The 19,766-nt window shown below is 41.0% G+C and overlaps 1 protein-coding gene across 10 annotated transcripts in view; it reads left to right on the forward strand.

The window, feature by feature from the left end:
- The window catches only part of LOC105691756 (zinc finger protein 37-like), a 28,152-nt gene extending 20,303 nt beyond the window's left edge, over nt 1-7,849 (forward strand). For all 10 annotated transcript variants that reach the window (XR_007278941.1, XR_007278934.1, XR_007278942.1 and 7 more), the window contains one exon: nt 7,559-7,849. The gene's annotated coding sequence lies outside the window, so the exon portion shown is untranslated. The remainder of the gene's footprint in view (nt 1-7,558) is intronic.
- The last annotated feature ends 11,917 nt before the right edge of the window (nt 7,850-19,766 follow it).

The following is a 19,766-nucleotide window of genomic DNA, read 5'->3' on the forward strand; positions in this document are numbered from 1 at the left end:
TTCTCCTTTTTTTCCTCCTTTTTATTCCACTGCTTTTTTTCCCTACCATCTTTTTTTACTCTCTTTCATTTCTCTTCTCTCATTTTCATCTCTATTTCGGTTCTTTTTTTTCTTATATTCCGTAGCTCGGTCTGCAGGTATGTACGTATTACGTATCCGTAGTTAACATTCTTCTTCGAAACTGTTACACAGTTAAAATAAAAATCGAATGTAATGCTCGCGTCTACTTCCCTACACCGCCGCCGCCCCTGTGAAAATATTTACCCACCTTATTCAAATTTTGCAAAATTTACTACAGAGGATTATATGATGGGTATGATAAGTGAGCACTTAATTTCAATCTTGTGGTTCGCGAGATAAACCGCGGGGATAATAATTAGACCGTAGATAATCTGAATTCGGAAAATGGAATCCAGTTTGGGTTGCATTACGCATTACGCATTGCGTTTTATTTTTATTTGTTTTTTTTTCTTCAATCGTTACTATTTCAGAAACGAATAAAAACTGTAACGAGATCGTCGGTTTGGGGATAGGGGAATAAAACGACTCAAATTTTATTGTTTTCACTAACCGCTGAATAACTGCGTCGCTTTTTTTTTTATCTATTTTTTCTTTTTTCATTTGATAACGTTACTCGGCATCGGAGTAAGTGCTTTTGAAACGGTGCGAAGTTTGGTATAAAAAAGAGTCGACGAAAAAAAACCATCAATGAATAAAAAAAAATCGAACAAACAAAGAACCAGGAAAGAGTAAAAAGTATGGAAACGGATGTTTCTCTTGTGCGTTGATACAGAAGTACGTACATAGTACAATTGTGGGAAGCTTTTTAGCACATTTATTAAATTAGATTAACTATTCCACCAGATGTGAGTGTAATTTTGTGTTTTTTTTTTTTTTTTCTTCTATTCCCTTCTCTATTCTATTCGTATTTCGAGCCATCTTTGTTTTACATCTGTGCGGTAATAGCTAATGAATAGTGTTGGCTAATATTGGATCTAGTCAAAGCTTCGTTTTCCAATTTTCCGTATGCATGCATACTCGTACCGTTATACCTACACCCTCGACTCTCTAGCATGCTTACGGGCCTCACATACACGCAGCGCAAGCTACCTCGTCAATTTTCTATATTACCCATCGCATATAACCACACGCTGCAGCAGCAACCACTTTGTACCGCATGTGAAATTTATACACACATACATTTATCCATGTATAACAGGCGAAACAAAATCTCTCTCTCTCTCTCTCTCTCTCCTTCCGTTTTGTCGCTTTTTTCCCCCAATCACCAGTTTTTAATTCCACTTTTTCGTTTTCGAGTTTATAATGAATCAACCTCAAGTCCTTTGAGATAACTTCACCGTTTTTTTTTTTTTCCGTTCCTGTTTTTTTGACAATTCTTTTATTCATTCGTATCAAAGCGACGAATTGGAGCGAGAAACATGGTCTCGTCCCCGTATGGAATTTGTGCGCTATTTCAGTATTTTCGAAACCAGAAACAAAAAAATTCGAAATTCTCTCTAATTTTGCTTTCCTTTTATCGTCGATTCCCAAAAGGGAATTCGATATTGCATCGATGCAAATTTCGTTGCACACGCAAGCGAACGTGAGAGAAAATTTTTTTTTTTTTTCTCTCTACATTTAATCAAGTATATTATTCGAAATTTCTTTCAAATTCAAAATACAAAATTCGTTTCTGTAATAAAACACTTTTTCATACGGGGGGGTGGATTGGAATTTTGATATAAAAAAAATCAACAACCTCCACCCTCTGTCACTAGTTGTTTCTTAGGCAGGGGAAAAACGTATTTCGGACGAATCGCACCGGTGTGAAATATATTTTCAAATTTTTGAAATGGAAAAACTAGAAAAAAGAAGAAAGTCTGAACGCCAGTTTTGTCAGGTCCTGCGAGGATCTCCCGATATTATGAATATAAAGGTGTCGCGTATAGTAAAATACGTAATATACTTTTATACCAGATATCAGAATCGCTGATAGCTCGTGCCTCTGATGATGAGTTATCGACGGAATTTTCATCGCGTTTTATTGTCCTGCGGGGTCCAGACGGCGATACATCTATTCGTTATATCGGACTGCAGGTACTATACTACTCGGATAACGGTCGGGGGCTATCGATAAACAAATGACGTTTTTCCTCGACGGATGTTCGTACGTACGCGAAGCTATCACTGTAGCCGTACACCCATATAATCCTGTCCCCTAGTTTCCAGTTTCCAGTTTCCAGTTTCTAGTTTCTTAAATCCCATGGGAAAATCCTCTGGAGAGACTTGAAAAACACGTATACGTACACTACGTACACCAGTCATACCTATGCAAATACGCACACCCCGTTGAACGTGCATCGCAGGTACGCTGGGATAAATTGTATATTTCGAAGCAGAATCCGCGTGGAATTTATTGCAAAAAAAAAAAATTCCTCCCTCAATCAACCGCTCGTACAGCTTATACGTTTATTTTACCTCCCGGTTCTTCTCATCGGCGAGCGAAAAACTACCGGTAGAGTGAAACTCACTGCGCTCCCCGCCGCCTGATGCACGATGGTTTCGGTTCGCTGATTTTTCCGAAGAGTTGTTGTTTTTTTTTTGTTTTTTTTCACTTCTTATTTTCCTCCCACTTCGCGGATCCGGAAAAACGGCGTGAGTCGCCTACGCGATTTTCATTTCTTCCGCATTTCCCGGCGCTCTCTTTATTTCTTTCTTTTTCATTTCAGTTTTTTACGATTTTTTTATTCACTTCAAAGCGACACGGGGAGTTCGGAAATCGCACGGCAGTGCCGTCGCTACGGGGGTTTAAACTGTGGAACGGTGCAGCCGAGTTATAGATGTCAAGACGTCGTATAGCGTGGCGATGCAATATCTGCGAGGTGTTAATCACGGAATACCTTACGAGCCTCCCGCTGTAGGTGGAACCCGGCTATCATCCGACGTACGTGTTTCACACCCATTTTACCATTACACTGATTCGGAAAGCCCGGCGCGGGTCGATGGATTTTAACCCAGCGACGACCAGAAATCCGAGCAGACCTACAAACCCACATTATAAGCGCGTATAACTTACTTACGTATACGCAGGTATACTATGTATGTGCTCATTATCCAACCATCCACCTCTTCATATCTGAAATATTCATTAGACGACGTCCTCATTCCTTCATTTCTCATTAATTGTCTGTTCTGAATTTATTTATTTATATATTATAAATATATATACAAAGGACGCCGATAGTTCGATGATACAATTTCGCTTGGGAAGAGAATTATTGTAGTATCCGCGTTGTACGCCGTGCGTGAGACGGGGTGGGGAAAAAAGTTTCCGAAAAACTTTCACCGTTCAATAAACGGAAATATTTTCAAAGTCGTGCGTAAAAGGTGTCGGAAAAATTCCTTGAAATTTTTTTTTCTCTCTGCCTCTCCGGCTTTATTTCTTCGCGGAGAGAAACTGAAATTTTCGTGCCAACGTACCTTACCAAAACAAAGAAGAATATGAATATGAGAAAAAAACTAAAAAACAACTTGTAGAATTCTTGTAACTATATCACCATAATTTCTGTGGCTAAAAGTCTATTGCCACGCTTTTTATCCGCTTACGTAGAGAAAATAATCTTCGAACTTTTGTCGAAAAAGTTTTGCGGAATATCGCGTTTTTTGGTTCGTAGTGGTTCCCCGGGGTAGGTAGGTACGTGGAGTACGGATATAACAACGATACACCGTTGTATCCGGGCTAGCGTTAGCGAATCGAAACGGTGGTTTCGATTAATTAAAATTCCCGACAATCGCATTCGCGCGAAATATCTGCGCGATCTCAAAGCGGGTAGGATATTGTATACACACGAGTGTGTTCCCGTTCGCTGGAATTCGGGGATTTCGCGATATAAGTGGCAGGACCGTAATGAAATGAGGAAGTTTCGAATCCGCGAGATCCGAGGGGGGGAAGGAAGGCTCGTAGTCCTCCCGAAATTGTTTACCCTTTTTTCTTCCAACCCGACGAACTCACCTGCCGAAGTTGCGAAGGTGGCGTGAAAATTCCCCGGGGATTTTCCGAGCGACCCCCGGACCTCACGGTGGGCGGGTTTTCTACGTGACCTCCCACCCCCCTCAGAGTGACGCGAACTACCGAGAAAGTCTTTGGTGCGTATTCCTTGGACGTGACTAGATAAATTCAACGAAACAACCGGGTTTAACAAATTTCAAGGTCTGCATTGAGTCCCCGCGATTCCAACTACGTAGCAAACAACATTCTTCAACCCCTTCCGCTTCCGCTTTACCAAGAGAATTAGCCGGATGGAGAAAATCAAACAAGATCTTAAAACCGGAGCGGAGTCGCTGCCGGGGATTGACGGCTTAATTTAATTAAAACGCGAATCCGAGAACGGTTTTCACTCGGCCCCACCACCCCGAAAAGGCTCGACGAATGACGAGCACTTTAATTTCAAATGGAAACTATTCCTCTCGATGAATTTTTTTTCCGAAGGGAGAAAAATAACGCTAACCGAAGAATTTTTCCTCTGTGAAATTCGATATCTTTATCGGTTGTGTTATACATCCGGTGGAATCCCGGAAGGGCGTGTAATCCGCCGTAAGTATAGGTGGGATATCTTCGATTCGGGGCTTGAGGATAAGTGAGGGGCGCGATAATTTGATTTGAAAGTTAAATGCAATCTGGCCCATGCAAAAGTGTGTTCTTGGACACGAATGCCATTCGGTTGCTCGGCTTGCAGTAGGTTTACCCACGGAACTTTTACAACCTTCGGTGGAATAGCTTTGGAAAATCGGGAGAATTTTTCTTGCCAACTTTTGTAAAAATATTACGTACCACCGTCGTAAAAATCTTAACCGACTGGGAACCGCTGCTGTTTGTTTTACCCGAGAGAAAAGTGTCGGTCTATACCGTGCAGAGGAGGAATTTGAATTTATATCATTCCCAATTTAATCTGCATTTCTAGGCACTGCTACTGTTAGCGCAGTCAATCCGGTATCCAGTTTTCAAGAATATCGTATATTTTGTAGAACAAGAAAAAAAAAAAAAAAATATAAAAAAGGAACAAGAAGACGAACTCCACCCCCATCCCCGTCCGGGGGGGGGGAGCCAAAAAAACGACGCCTGGCGTCTGTCTGAAGCTGCCAATCGATTGGAAATTACCTTATCCGTGCCTAAATCAGTAAAGTAGCGTACAACCCAGAAACAGCTTCTTTTTTTTTTTCTTTTATATCTTATACCTACGTCCTCTTTTTTTCATCGCTTACTTTGGGAAAATTTGAAGATTGGTTCGCGCTTTCGATTCCCCAGGCTTCTCGTACCGCAGGTTTTCCTCGCGTATGGACAGGTGTGTGTGCGTGCGTGCGTATAAAAGTGATAGTAGCTCCGCGAATAATAAAGGAAGTCGGATGAGGAAGGGGGTAAAAAAACGCGAGCTGGGGTTGGTCCGACGACGTGACCCGCGGAACCCGATCTCATGGGGTTGCGCGGTGGCTCGTGAGCTCCGGACCTTGAAACTCTTCGGGGTCACGACTCCTCCGAGCTAAAGTTCATTCGTAACGCCCTAATATGCGGGTGGTAATTATCCTCTCCTAGTTCACTTCCATCCAACTGGGTATAACCCGCCTTTATACCGACGCTCGACTGAACCGAGCCGACCCAACGTAAGACTCAACTATTGCCAAGTTTTGATTGCTGTACCAGCTTCGCTATTCACCTCGAACCGGTCATGTTCTAACGTCAACTGGCCCCCCCGCCCCCCCACACCGAGTTCGCGCCAAAGTTTAATAATTTCTGACGCGTATCGAAATCCCAATGTTACCGATCTCCTTGTATTTCAATCGGTTTCTACGTGATGGAGGATATTTCGATGGGCATCTCGTCGCGTTCCGAACGAGGAGTTCCTTCGGAATTACCGTTCGTTGAATTATCTGGTCGGTTTTTTTTTTGTTTTTTTTTCATCTCCTCCTTCTCATTCCTCCTTTTTTAAGAATAATTTTGAACCCTGACATTTCCACATCGCGTCTGTATTATGAAATACCGTCGACATGTCGCGAGTAACGGAAGAAAACGTTACGTTGAATGGGTATTGTTGTAAAAATGGTTTAAAAATAGAAAATATATTCCGTATACGTCGGTAACATTTGGGATCCGGCCAAAAGAGTCTTTTCCGCGAAGGTTTCGAGCTATAGAGAAGAAATACACAGGTATAGGATGCGAAGATGAAACGTAAAAATGAAAAATGATAAAAGAAAAAACTGAAATAAAATAACGTCAAGTATGGAATACGACCGGTTTAAAGGGTTGCAAAAAGATGAAAGGTAATAAGAAAAAAAAAAAGTATCCAACATAGACGAGCAGGTACACGGTTTGACCGAAATTATTTCCGATGAATTAGAGAAATAGAAAACACGAAATTTTTGTTGTTCCACTCGCGTCTATTTTTTCCATTTCCATTTTTTTTTTTTCCCCCATCCGACCAGCTCTTCTTCTTCTTTTCGTCTTGTCGTTTGGCCGGATGCCATCCTTCGGGTAGTTTCTGTGTTTTTTCTTCTCTTTCTCCCTCCTCTCTATGGTTCTTGTTCATTTTTTTTTTTTCCCTTCTGATTTCGTTTTATTTCATTTTATTTTTATTTTTTCTTCGCGACTTGCCTCGCGGGTGAAAATCCATCAGACCCGATTTGATCCGCGACAACACGTGTATCACGATCCCACATCCTTTGCAAGGTGTGTGGACTCAAGGCGTATAGCTAACTCACCTTTTCCAGACCCTTCGCTATACGGTCTGCCTCTCTCTCTCTCTCTCTCTCTCTGTTTCTAGCACTTTTTTCTACTCCGCCTTAGAAAAATCTAGCCGCAGCCCTCCTCCTCCTCCCTTCGCCCTTTTCCACCCTCAACCCTTCCATTCGTAAAGAGCGTAACACGATTGCCTTTCGTAAGCAGTTCTTACTATACACTCCTACGCGACGACTCCCGGCCCTTAGCTCTCAGCGAAATTTTCCAGCTTCGCAAACGCCTCGTTCTTCGGGATGCAGACACTCCCGAATAAGTTTCCCATGAACGAAAAAATAAAAAAAAAAAAAAAAAATGAAGCAGAAGAAAGAAATTACTCTCGCTGCGATTTCATTCCTATGGACGCTGAAATAGCGGTACCGTACCTCGCCACCCGATCTCTTTTACTTTCTTTCAATCATTCATTCATCCATTCTTTCTTCCTTTTTTTTTCGTCGTCGTCTTGTTTTACCTTTGGTTTATCTTTTTTTTTATTTTGTTTGCCGGTACGCCCCGAATCGTATCAGGGGTATCTTGCGAAAACAGCTTTTTACACCCTCTTTCAGACTCCATAAAATAATGGAAAGTAAAACGACACCCGCAAGACACAGATTCCTTTCTTTTTTTTTCCCCCTATGGATTTGGCCCGGTTTTACACCTTCTTCAACAAAGCACGCGAAACATAAGCAACATTATTTTGAGGTCGTTCGAATGTTTTCTATTTCAAATCGGCTGTGACGGACACGAGATGGAAACGTCTGTTGCAATACACTCTTTGATTTTTTGTTTCAGATGACTGGACCCAAAACCCCACTTGGTACCCCTACGGCAGACGCAGACGACCGGAGTAGAATTCGAAGAATGTCCAACGTTTTTGAATTAAAAAAAAAAAAATAAATAAATGAAAAACTTTCTCGAACCCGCTAAACCCCGATCCCATAATCCCCGTAGTTTCCCCGTACATTCCCTTAAGGACTCTTTGTAAACTGCGCGTATTTTCGCGGTAATCACGGCTCGGTCGATAAATTATGTATTTAGGATCCGAGCCCATCAACGTGGAATCCAATAAAGCTAGACGACAAACGCCATCTTGTTACGCGCCCTACGCCCTGCCAAAGTGGGAATATTTTCGAGAAATATAAGCCCGACGACCGATACGCAAAGTTTGGAGCGTACATGGGTGTATGCAGGGGTGTAACGTATGTCGCGTACGTACATCCAAACCCCGAAAACGATCGAGGCTCCGTTAGGAATATAAGCAGGGAGAACGGCGACCTAGCCGGCGACCGCTACCTTCAACGACCGGATGGAACGTCGTTCCATTTTCTCACTCGCTCCTTTGGGTACATATAAGACGAGGTTCTATCGACCAAGATTACCTCCTAAGTACCAACTTGAAGTACGACCTTATACCCTATACGTGGCTGCTGCCCATGCCCGCCTGTATGTACGTACATATATACTCGCGCACCCTGATTCAGCTGCTGATGTTCAAATGCCGGGGTATATAGGTATACTTATGTACCCGACGCCATGTACGTATACATATATATGTATATGTATATATATATAGGTATATTTCGAGAAACGTGAGAACCGAAATTTTCAACAAACCGCAAGTAGGTGTACGAGAAGGGTGTGGAATTAGTTCAAGAGTTTAGGGTTATTGTTATCGATAATTAACCCCCGGAGGGTTGATACCAAAGATCGGAATTGGGCAAGGAGTGGATCGCATTACACTTGAGAGAAAAAAAAAAAAAAAAAAACATTATCGCTTTCCAAAAGGGCTGAAGGGAAGAATAATTCGGAAAAAAAGAAAGAAGGACAGATCGTTCGACGTGGCGAGAAAATGACGTTCTCCTCCACGACCCGATTACAGTCATTTTTCTCTCTCTCATTTTTTTGGTTTTCTTGCCGTCGAGCTCGAGAGCTTAATTTTCGGAATTAAAGAGGACTGGATGCGCGGCTCATTTATGTTGCCAATGTCTACTCTACTTACACGTAGACGGCGCGTTTATGGAACCGTCCGACTAGCTCTCTGTGTTTGATTTATGTCGGCTGCACCGCGAAGATAAGTCGCTTGATATCCGGAGCACGGCGTTTTCGTGTGTCCTGAATAAAAAAATTCTTTCCTTTATTTCTCTCCTCTCTACTCGTTCGCCTTTTTTGTCTTCGGGAATGGGGAATTTTATCGCGTAAAATGTACGGTATGCGCGGATATGTGTACCGACGAAATCGAACAGGGGTCTCCACCGTATACGATACGCGGGGCGAAAATCGAATGACGAAAAACGATAAATAAAAATAAACCAAATCAGATACAGGAGGGAAAATTAATAGCCCCCCCCCCCCCCCCCACATACGTTCGTTTCGCCTTTCGTTTCGTCTTCTTTTTTCTGTTTAATTTTTTTCGTTTCAAGGGTGCAGTTCGGATCGCCCCACCCCTACGGCTACCCGCGTTTTACAATTTTTATCAATTTTCAAGTTTATACTCTCCTCCGTCTACACCGTTGCAGCTTCGAATTTAGGTCCCGAACAAACGATCCGTTCGCACATAATGTAGTATATAGTCCGATATTACATAGGTGTGCAGGTATAACGTTTAATCGAAAAATTACTCTTTTTTACTATCTCCGTTTTTTTTTTTTTTTTTTCTTTTTCTTTTTATCAGCTTCATTTGATGACTGGAAGGCAGGAGCGAGACGGTTTTTTGTACACCCGTGTACACGTTATATCCACCCTCTTTACTGTGGTGCTTTCATACAGTCTGAGAATTTTCGTGGGTTACGCCGGGAGGGAGGGTGGAATTTGACGTTGTTAATATGGCTGTCTTAAGCTTCGCTCTCCCATCTTCTTCTCTACCATGTTCTGTTTTATTTCGCTTTTACTCTGATTCGTCTCCACGAAATTGTTCGTTACCGTTATCCTCGTTATTATCATTGTACAATATGAACGCGTGTATTCCAAGCTCCTCTTGATTGTCGTCTCGTCAAATTATACCTTTTGATTACCTGCCCCTCAAATGGTATGTATATATACCTGTCTCACGTACAACGTGTACGTATCTTTCTTTGGAAAAGTTGAATTACCCAAATTCAACTTTCTGCAATTATTCCGTACCGAAGACAGATAATATCGGTACTTCTTTTTTATTCTTCGTTTTTCTTTTTCTGTTTTTATTTTTTTATTTTTTAAATATAAACAGGTATAGTTATACCGTACATTATCACGATAGTATAATAATAATTACTGCTCGGGGTAGCTACGGTTATTAATTATAATATCCGATAAAAACGAAACCCTCAGAGTTTGTAATAATTTCAAGTATATGCATATACATATGTACAAGATTGACGGTACGAGATGAACGAAAAGTAAAAATATAATAAACAAAACGAAGAAGGAATAACCGAGGTGAATTAATATGAGAAGAAAGAAAAAAAAAATTAATTGAGGCAAATAATAATTAAAGCGAATTGAAAAATGAGAAAAGGAAAAGAAAATATAACACGCCCTTCACTTCAATTTCTTTGTAACGTTGGTACGGAAAATCGACTCTCGCTAGATGATCGTAACTTGAAACTGTAGATCAATTTCGAATCGAACAATTTTCGCCGACTCTCAACAGTTGACCGCATTTCTCGATCGTTTATATCGGTAAAACTATTGTTGCCAGGTCCAGAAAAATGCACTTTTCCTCCACACTTCCTTTATGTGAGATATTTTCAATCCGAGTCACCCCGAGTCACCCCTCGTCGTTATTCGCTTGTGCACCTCGCACTGAAAAATGTCTAATCTATTGGAAACAAAATTGTGCGATAGAAAAAAGTAACGAACAGAAATAAAAGATGGACGAAAAATTTTCGGAAAACTGAAAATATCCAAGATTTATTTTTATACCAAAAAAAAATTTTTCTGCCGCAAAAGAAATCCACGTTACACGTACACGGAAAATTTCGTTCGAAGAAGTTTTCGTTCCTTTTTATTTCAAATTTTTTCGCTTCTCAAATCTATGAATCAACTACAAGCGTAGGATCGCAAAGCCGATACCGAACCGGCAAAACCTTTCAACTTTGGTAATATTCGTGTCATAAGCGAAACCTATGTCAGAACTATGTACGTAACATATATATGTATTCATACGTGGGGGATCACGAGGGCAATAAGGGTTTCGGTAACGCACACGTGACACGAAAGCTTCCATCGGATCGGGTGTTGGTATCTGCGGTAAGGGAACCAAAAAAAACTGAAGAAAAAAAAATAAAAAAAAAATAAATAAAAACAACATCGAACGAAATAAGATAAAATGAAAGAAAAAAGTGAAGGGAAAAAGTCGAAATGAAATGATAACACTAGTTTTCAATTCGGTCGAATAACCCCGGAGCGAAGTATCGGACGGATACAGATCCAGAAAGTAAAAAAGCAGCCCTTGGAAGCGATCGCGAAACGGGGAGAAACTTATGTGAAATGTAGAAGGAAAGGAAAAATATACGCATGGAAAGGACGGGGGTGGAAAAAGGGTGAGGAGCTTCGGGAGAATTGGAGCAGTAGGTGGTACACGGTCCCCTGGAACTTGGAATAAGAGCTTCGTATATTTCACCGGCTATTGCCGGCGTTACCATCGCCTCATTTTTTTTTTTTTTTCCTTTCTCGTATCATCATATCGTTTCTTCCCTCACGGTTATAACTGGTTTGTATTCATCGCCTTTCCCGTAGTCTCATACGCGCCTACGCTCTTCACTTTCATTATTATCACCTCCGATGTATTCCGAACACTGCTAAAAATCGATCCTCGTTTCAACACCTCGTACTTCGTATCCCAACATCCGTCCGATCATGTAGTACACGTAATTTATTCGACGTACGTCTCAAATTCACTCATTTATTTTTTTTTGATTTCTCAAAAAATTTCGATTACAACGAAGCTTTTACACGGGGTTTTGACTTTTTTTTTCTCTTTCTCTTTCGTTCGTTGAGCGAATTTCGAATTTTCTGATGGGTTAAATATCGAAAAAAAATATCTTTGCTCCGGGCCGGAGTTAATTTTTTTTCTCCTTTGGTTCTCATTTTTTGTAGATCATTTTCTGTAAAAGTAGATAATTGATAAAACTTTGAAAAAAATACGGACGGTGGGATAATTTTTTGCAACAAAGGAAGTAAGGATATTTCCAAAGAAAAAAAGCAACCGATTTTACTTGAATTTTTTAATTCTTTATTTTGAAAAATTGAAGAGAATTATTCGGAGGAAAATTCGACGCGAACCCTCGTCGATTTATTTGCTCTGTTACTTCCCGTCTCACTGTAAAAGTTCCATCGTCATTGAAATAATTCTTTAAGACGACTGCAATGAACTTTGGAAAGTGACTTTGACTCGACTTTTATACGACCTAATGTGAGATTATACGAACGCTACGTCGACGTTCGCGTAACCAAGGGTACAACGTATATCTCCTCTTAATTTTACCCGGAGAACCTTGAGCGGCGTATTTTTTTTTTTTACAAATAGTTTTTTTTTCAGGGTCGATCTTTTTTTCGCATTCTCTTCTTTTTTTTTTACTCTTTCATTTTTATCCCATTCAGCCAATTTCAAGACTTCATCAAACTATCAAATTCAGATTACCCCCTCGCGAAGTTTGCGAAGAACTATTTTATGAACTCGCTCTTTTACAATCGTTTTCTACCGTAGATACGCTTTTTCTTCTCCCCCCCCCCCCCATTTTCCCCTCTGTCTCACCCCCAGGACGATCAGACGCAAATTTGTCTGCGAACTTGAAAGGTGAGTAGCCCGTTGCTGCGAATTGTCCTTTTTTTTTTTTTTCTTTCTACTTCCCTTCTCTTTCTAACGGTGGGACAAAAAGTCCGATATGATATCTCCGGCAGGGTAATGCTTCGGTGAAAATATCCCGGAGATTTATATCCTGTAGACGCTTCTTCTTCTTGTTTTTTTTTTCCATTCCTTCCACCTTTTTTTTTATTCCTTCCAAGTTAAACGTACGACCGGTTCGGGGAGGGGCGCGATTCTCGGCGTTTCCAAGGGTTGATCGAAAGTCCGGTCATTCGTATCAAATACGGGTCTGGGCGCATCAGACTAGAAAGTACTAATCAGAGTCAAGCTTCGTCACGTGAGCAAACAATCGGAGAGCAGGCGCCGTCGGATCTCTTTGTTTTTCCCAGCCCTTGCGCTCCTTCGCCCTCCCTCGCCCCCCACATCCCCCGGAGTGCGACGACGAAGACGACCTATTTCGTCCCGCTGTGCAGATTCCGCCTGATTTCGAGAACGGACGAACTTTATCCAGTCGATTTTATTTTTCCTCGTGCTCATCTGACCGTATCAATTTCTGATCAATGTTACTGATTTATTTATCAACCCTTCCCCCTTCTTCCAGTCACATACGTCATATCCGCCGGCACGAAATAGTTTCCCCAAGGATTCGTCTGATCCAAATCGATGAGAAAAAAAAAATAAAGAAATAATTATTCTCGCACGTATCCAAAAAAAAAAATCGAATCAATTGATATGGAAAATTATGTCGTTAATGAAACGAAAAAATAGATACAGCATACGGTCATCCATTTCCTGATCTGATCGGACCTCGTTCGATTTCTATTCACAGACCTTCTCATCGATTATTCGTGCGATCGAAGAAAAAAAAAAAGGGATTTTGAAAAATGTCGAACCCCTGTGCTTTTTTTCTTTGCCACACGTGCTTTATTTTTTATTTCACATTTTTTTTTTGTTTCCCACCCTTCCGAGTGCGCGTGCGAAGACGTGAGATTCAAAATCCTGGCACGTTCTTTCGTCTAGAAAATTCTTTGCCTGTCTGCTCGGATACGTTGGCACGTATAGGTTTACGTATATACGTGCAGGTATATCGTGGGGCTTGTGTACGTACGTACACGTGTACAGGGTGTAACGGTAATATGCATCAGCCGTGAAAGGAGGAAAAGTTTTTACAAAGTTTTGAAAAGTTTGATTAGATTAATCCCGGCTAATGGAGCGTTAAGGGTAATCCTTAGACTTCCTTTGGTCGCGTTCATGCTCTGTAGCGTTCGTTTATAAGATCGCCCTCCCGGTTCCACTGGGAAGGGGGTAAGAAATTTTTTTTTTGCTCCTCATTTTTTTTTTTCGTCCACCGTGGTCGCAGACGGTTCGCGTCGTTCCCTCCCTCGTACGTTCAACGAACGACCGATCGTTTCTCGTCGGAAAATTTTCGATTTTTTTTACACCGGCTCCGTTCTTCGTCAACGCCAGGTAAAATGTAGGTATATTTACGGAGAGGAGAAACGACGCTGGAGTAGTTTCGAAATCACATTTTGAAAGCGCATAGCCAATTATAATGATTAAACGTAAACGCATGCGGATGAAATTTCAGAAATACATTTACTCCTTATACATTCTATTCTCGGCGAGTGAGCGAACGGGAGCGTAAATGAAAACCATTCTCCTCACGAACGATTCGGTTTATAGGGGGTGGGGGTTGTTTCTCGTAACGTCAGGTGGACTCGCTTTATTAAGAGTTTAAAAGCTCCACATCTTGAAGGGCTAGAATTAACCGTTGGCGGGTTATTGGATGTAACGTGTATTTCAAGGTTCGCCACGATATTTCTTAACGCGTTTTCCGATCGTCGTTCGGATGTACAATTCACGTCGGTGTAACGTTTTGACGTACCAACGTCAGCCTGGGAGGGGCAGCCCACTCCGTAGCGTATCTCGTTTTATTAAATTCGGGGGAAAATTAGTCGGTCTTGGAAAGACTTTAACTTTTCCGACGAAACGACGCGGCAACCTCCTCAGTCTGAAACTGTGAATGAAAAGCGCGATTCGTGCATTATACTTGTACGGGGGGGTGGCGGGGCGCCCGGGAGCTTCCCACCTTCTCAATTCCATTTCCTTCGCCCTTTGTTCGTCAACGATTATCACTGTACGTGTAGAGAAGTGACTACGGAAGAAGCCAGCCACCTTATACACACCGCTGCCGAAGCGACTTTAAACTACAGAGAACGCCGACTGCTTCCTACGTACACCGACAATGGGCGAGAACAAATAAAGTCGAGATTAACTAAAGACTGGAAATCCACTTTCGCATTTTACCTCCTTCGTCTTGTCGTCCGACTACCTGTGTCCCGATACGATCTCACCCGCGCTAACGAACCCTCCCCCTCCCCCGCCCCCCTGAACTATACACTGCCTCTGGTTGAATCGAATGGAGTCGACGGAAAATTGAACGGTTGATCGATTCGAAAAGAAATTTGGGGCGACGGGAGGTATTTTTTGAAAAATTTACTCATTTTTATTTCCGTCCCAACATCGCTAAGGGAATGTAAACTGTTGTCCAAGTTTTTTTTTTTTTTTCCACCTTATTCAGTCCTGTTCAACTTTGTCACACCCCTCGGTTGTTGTATATTCCGTTGAACCAAAAAGTGGTTTTAGGTGTTATGGCTGATTGTGCCCATTATAACTTGGCAACTTTCCACAAGCTCTAAGTTTACCAAGTATATAACAGCTATACGTCCCTCGCACGAGGGTCGACAAACGGACGACGGACTACATAGGTATACGAGCTTGCATACATACCCCGTTTCGTACATGGGTGAGGGGGTGAGGGAGGGGGCTAATAATTAATCCCAAATGTCACGTCGCTATGAAAGCAATGCGCGACGCAGTGCTGCTCTCGACTGTACACAGCGTGTACAGGGCTAACGAATAAATGGCTCGTTAAGAAATGGTTGATTTTATTTTATTCGTCTTACATTTTTTCTTTCCTGTTTCTTTTTCTTTTTCTTTTTTTTTTCTTTCCGTTCGCTCTCTCAAAATTGACGCGCGAATCGGAGTTGGGCGAAAGATGCAATCTCGCTATTTATAAAGTCTATTTAATAATGAGGTATATAATATTTTTGCTTTACTGCTGACAGCCAGACGGGATTTAATATGCCTCGGTATAATTTATACAAGAATGAAACTCATTAGGCGCACCAGCCATGGTCGGATTCCATTAATAGCTTAATCTCTCTTCCTTCGAGGTAACCCGTCATCCTTTGAATTCTTGCACCCCCTCTTATTATATTGCTCGAGAATATTGAACCTGGAGGAGTAACGTCGTATACGTATTATAATAATAACGCAGAGAAGGATACTGAAAATCCCGCCCTCGGTGGCCGAAATAAAATTTTACTAGCCGAACCGAATCAGAATTTTCACGCCTGCTTCCATCGCCCTATACCACGAGCGAATGTGCTTTCTCTGTCCATTTTTTTCCATCCTTCGCTCTGTTTTTGGAACGGAAGAAAAGCAGGATAAATTACAAGCGGCTTATACTTCGAGAGGATTTGAATCGGCGAGGGGTTGGAATATTGAGAATTATTTCGAGTTTTGAGATTCCCCCGAGTATATATAGTTACGTATATCGGAATGCGATATCCTTTTCTTCGCATATTCAGGGATTACATACAGCTGTGTATTTTCTGAAAATCGTAAGGGCGTCTTAGAGGCCCGCGCGATCAATCCTGACGCCTCCGGGAGGATATCGGGAGCAACGTATTTTCCGCTAACGGAAACATGCTGTACACAAATTTTGATAGAGCTTCTTCGCCGACTACTTTCGTCCCTCGAGTTTATCCCCCGTCCGGCTGGTCGAAACGTTGCTGCGACAGAAGTCATGACGTATCCTTTCCAAAGTAAGATGAGCGTCAATTGAATTAAGTTGGAAATAAATCCGATCGAGATATCCTTGATTTTTCACGTTCTGGATCGATAAATTGGCGATATCTCAATCAGTTTCATAGATAGGTCAATTTGACTTTGCGATTCGGATTCCCGAGATCAAAATACGTGAGAAAAGCATATTAAACCCAATTAAAAAAATGATTTATTTTTTGCTCAAAAGTCGAATTTTTTTTTGGTTCTTCAAGAGTAATATCACGTATGATCAGCTCAGGAATCCAAATCTGAAAGCCGAATTGATCTATCTATCAAATCGATCGAGTAATCATCAATTATTCGCTGTTGGGAGCAGAAAAATCATAAGACACATCGAGTGGTTCTAGTCGTAGACCCACTTTGCTCCATCGCATTTATGTGTGGAGCGAAATATTCGAACGAATTTCTCGATTTAACAGCAAACCCAAGCTTGGCTGGAGTCAGGTAGCCACGGGCGCGCGGTTTGTTTTGAGGCGTCACCTTCAGGGCTGAGCAGAGGTGACGTCTCACAACAAACCGCTCGGGATATTATCCGTTTTAGCCGGGATATTATCCGTTTGCGAGGATACGTACGGTGTATCGACCAATAGGAGTTCACGGCGAACCCTCGTTTCGGTGTAAATATCATAATGTTCGGCAAAGTTCTGGAGCCGCAACTTCGTCGATGGTAATGAACGTCCATCCCACTCGGTCTCGCTGACAGTGTCGATAGGCGATTTCGAAATAAGAATCTCTACGAGAAAATCGCTCCCAACAGCGAATAATTGATGATTTACTCGATCGATTGCACGAGTAGATGATTTTGGCTTTCAGACTTGGATTCCTGAGCTGATTACACGTGAGATTACTCTTGAAGTACCAAAAAAAAATCGATTTTTTGGCCAAAAGTAAAGTAGTTTAAGAATTGATTGTATTACACTTTTCTGACGTATTTTGCCCTCAGGAATCCGAATCTGAAGAAAAAATTGATCTATCTCTAAAATTGACCGAGTTATCGCCAATTTTCAGCTTTTTGGGGTCAAAAATAAAAAATTGATTTTTTGGTCTGTCTTAATGTAATTTGAGCTCAGGAGTCCGAATCCGAGAGAAAAATTGATCAATCTTCAAAAATGACCGAGTTATCCTCATTTTTTCGCATTTTTTGGCATAAATTCGAGGATATCTCGGAGGGAAAAAATCGTAGCTCAATTTGGACAACGGATTCGTGTTCCTGGGGTCAAAATACATAAGAAAAGTGCCATACGATCGATTTTAAAAAATAAAAATTTTCGGCCAAAATTTGAGATTTTTCCAAGGGGTACCCCTTACGATTTTTTCAAATTTTGACCAAAAATTTTTAATTTTTAAAATTGATCGTATGGCACTTTTCTAATGTATTTTGACCTCAGGAACACGAATCCCTTGTCCAAATTGATCTACGATTTTTTCCCTTCGAGATATCTTCGTTTTTTCACATTTTGGATCGATAAATTGGCGGTAACTCGATCAATTTCATAAACGGATCAATTTGACTTTCGGAATCGGATTCCTGAGCTCAGTTAACACTAGAATAGCCATAGAAAAAGAGATAATGATTTTTGATCTCAAAATAGATAAAATTCCAAGGGGTGACGAAATTTTTACGCCGCTTCAACCGAAAATTTGACCTCACCTTACATTTTGAGACGCTTTGAATTTCAGACTATTCCCTCAATTTGTAAGATTTTGAATTTTTTATAATTTTCTCGAGCCTTGAAACCGCCCAGATCCATTTCCAGAATTTCGGGAATGATTTTTACAGCACCTTTTGAGTTAGCTGAACTTAGAAATCGGGGTGACGTGAAATCCCCACGATTCGTTTTTTTTCAGTTCGTAGTTTTCTTTCAATTGTGAAAGAGGAAAAGATAAACAGAAAGCAAAAAAATAAAATTGAAAAAAGAAATGCAAACTGACAATGAATATTACGTAACCTCCGGGCAAGGTTCTCGACATGCAGGGCGACTGTTGGTGGATTTTCTACACCCACGGGAAATCGAAACCAGATGAAAGCCTTCGATCGGAAATACAAGCAGCTAATATGCATTATTCAACAAATAACGGTATCAAACCGTGAAATATATCGCGCAGAAGATATATATTCGAAAATTTTGGTTCAATCTGTAGGAGACAAATTTTTTTCAACGCTCCACTATTTTTCAAAGAATTTGGAATAGAGAAAAACCCGTGAAAAAGAGAACTCTCTCGGGTAGTGCAGCTTGGTAAAAATGACCACATATTTTCTCTTGTTTCAAATTTCTTTTTTTGCAATTTTCATTCCAATTCCAATATACATATTTTACAAATCTGCGAACAACCGTTTCTACGTTTTCTCGCCATTTCGTTTTACATTTTTATTCCTCTTTTCCTCTTCTCCACGCTTCTGTTTCGTTGTATGATAATTTTCGACTTTTAAATTACATCAGAAATCAATGAATAGAATAATAATGAAGAACAAACAAAATTTCGCCGTACATTTTGATATCCGTAAAATTTTTGAAGGGGTCTCTACTCGTAGAATTTCACTGTTTAACTGGGTCGGAAAAAGGGAAAGAAAAAGTAGACTGTAATACAATGTGACTACAATTTCAACTTCTCCGCAATAGATATATTCTCCTTAATAACGAACATTTATAACGACCCTTTGATGTCGTTCGATCGAAAGAGTCCTTTTATTTATTCATCCCTTTCAAAATGTATAAAGAGATACGACTTTCTCACGTGGTACGGAACGAAGAAAATTGAGACCTATATCTTCCACCACATCGAGCTGGGTGCGACAAATTCTCCTTATACATATGTATAGGTATGGTAGACATGCAGTAGGTATACCTACACACACAGCTTTCGAACTGTTTATCTCTTCTTTTTCCATTTTTTCTATTTCCCCCCCGTCCCACCTTTCTTTTTATTTCCTTCATTTTATTTTATTTCATTTTTTCCCCTCCCCCCCACCCCCTTCTCAGGAATAGGATATTCTCGCTCACCGCGAACCGCGCGGGTATAAAAAGATGAAAAAACAAAAAAACAAAAAAAACAGCGTCTCAGGGCTTCCAAGGATATTTTTACCCCGGAATAAACCCAAACTAGGATATAGGGATGTAGGTTAAATGTCGTATAAGCTCTGAAAAATATTCTCACCCATATTTCTAGCACATATGTGCGGCGTACGTGCGTAAGCAATGCACGTTTCGAATGTACCGTGCGAAAAGCTGTGAAGCAAGTCGAACGAATCCTTTCTGAAGAAATTTTCCCCTCCTATCTCGCCCGTAATTTTTTCGGCTCGAA

The sequence above is a fragment of the Athalia rosae genome, chromosome 6 (genome assembly GCF_917208135.1).
Source record: "Athalia rosae chromosome 6, iyAthRosa1.1, whole genome shotgun sequence".
In the NCBI taxonomy this organism is placed as follows: domain Eukaryota; kingdom Metazoa; phylum Arthropoda; class Insecta; order Hymenoptera; family Athaliidae; genus Athalia; species Athalia rosae.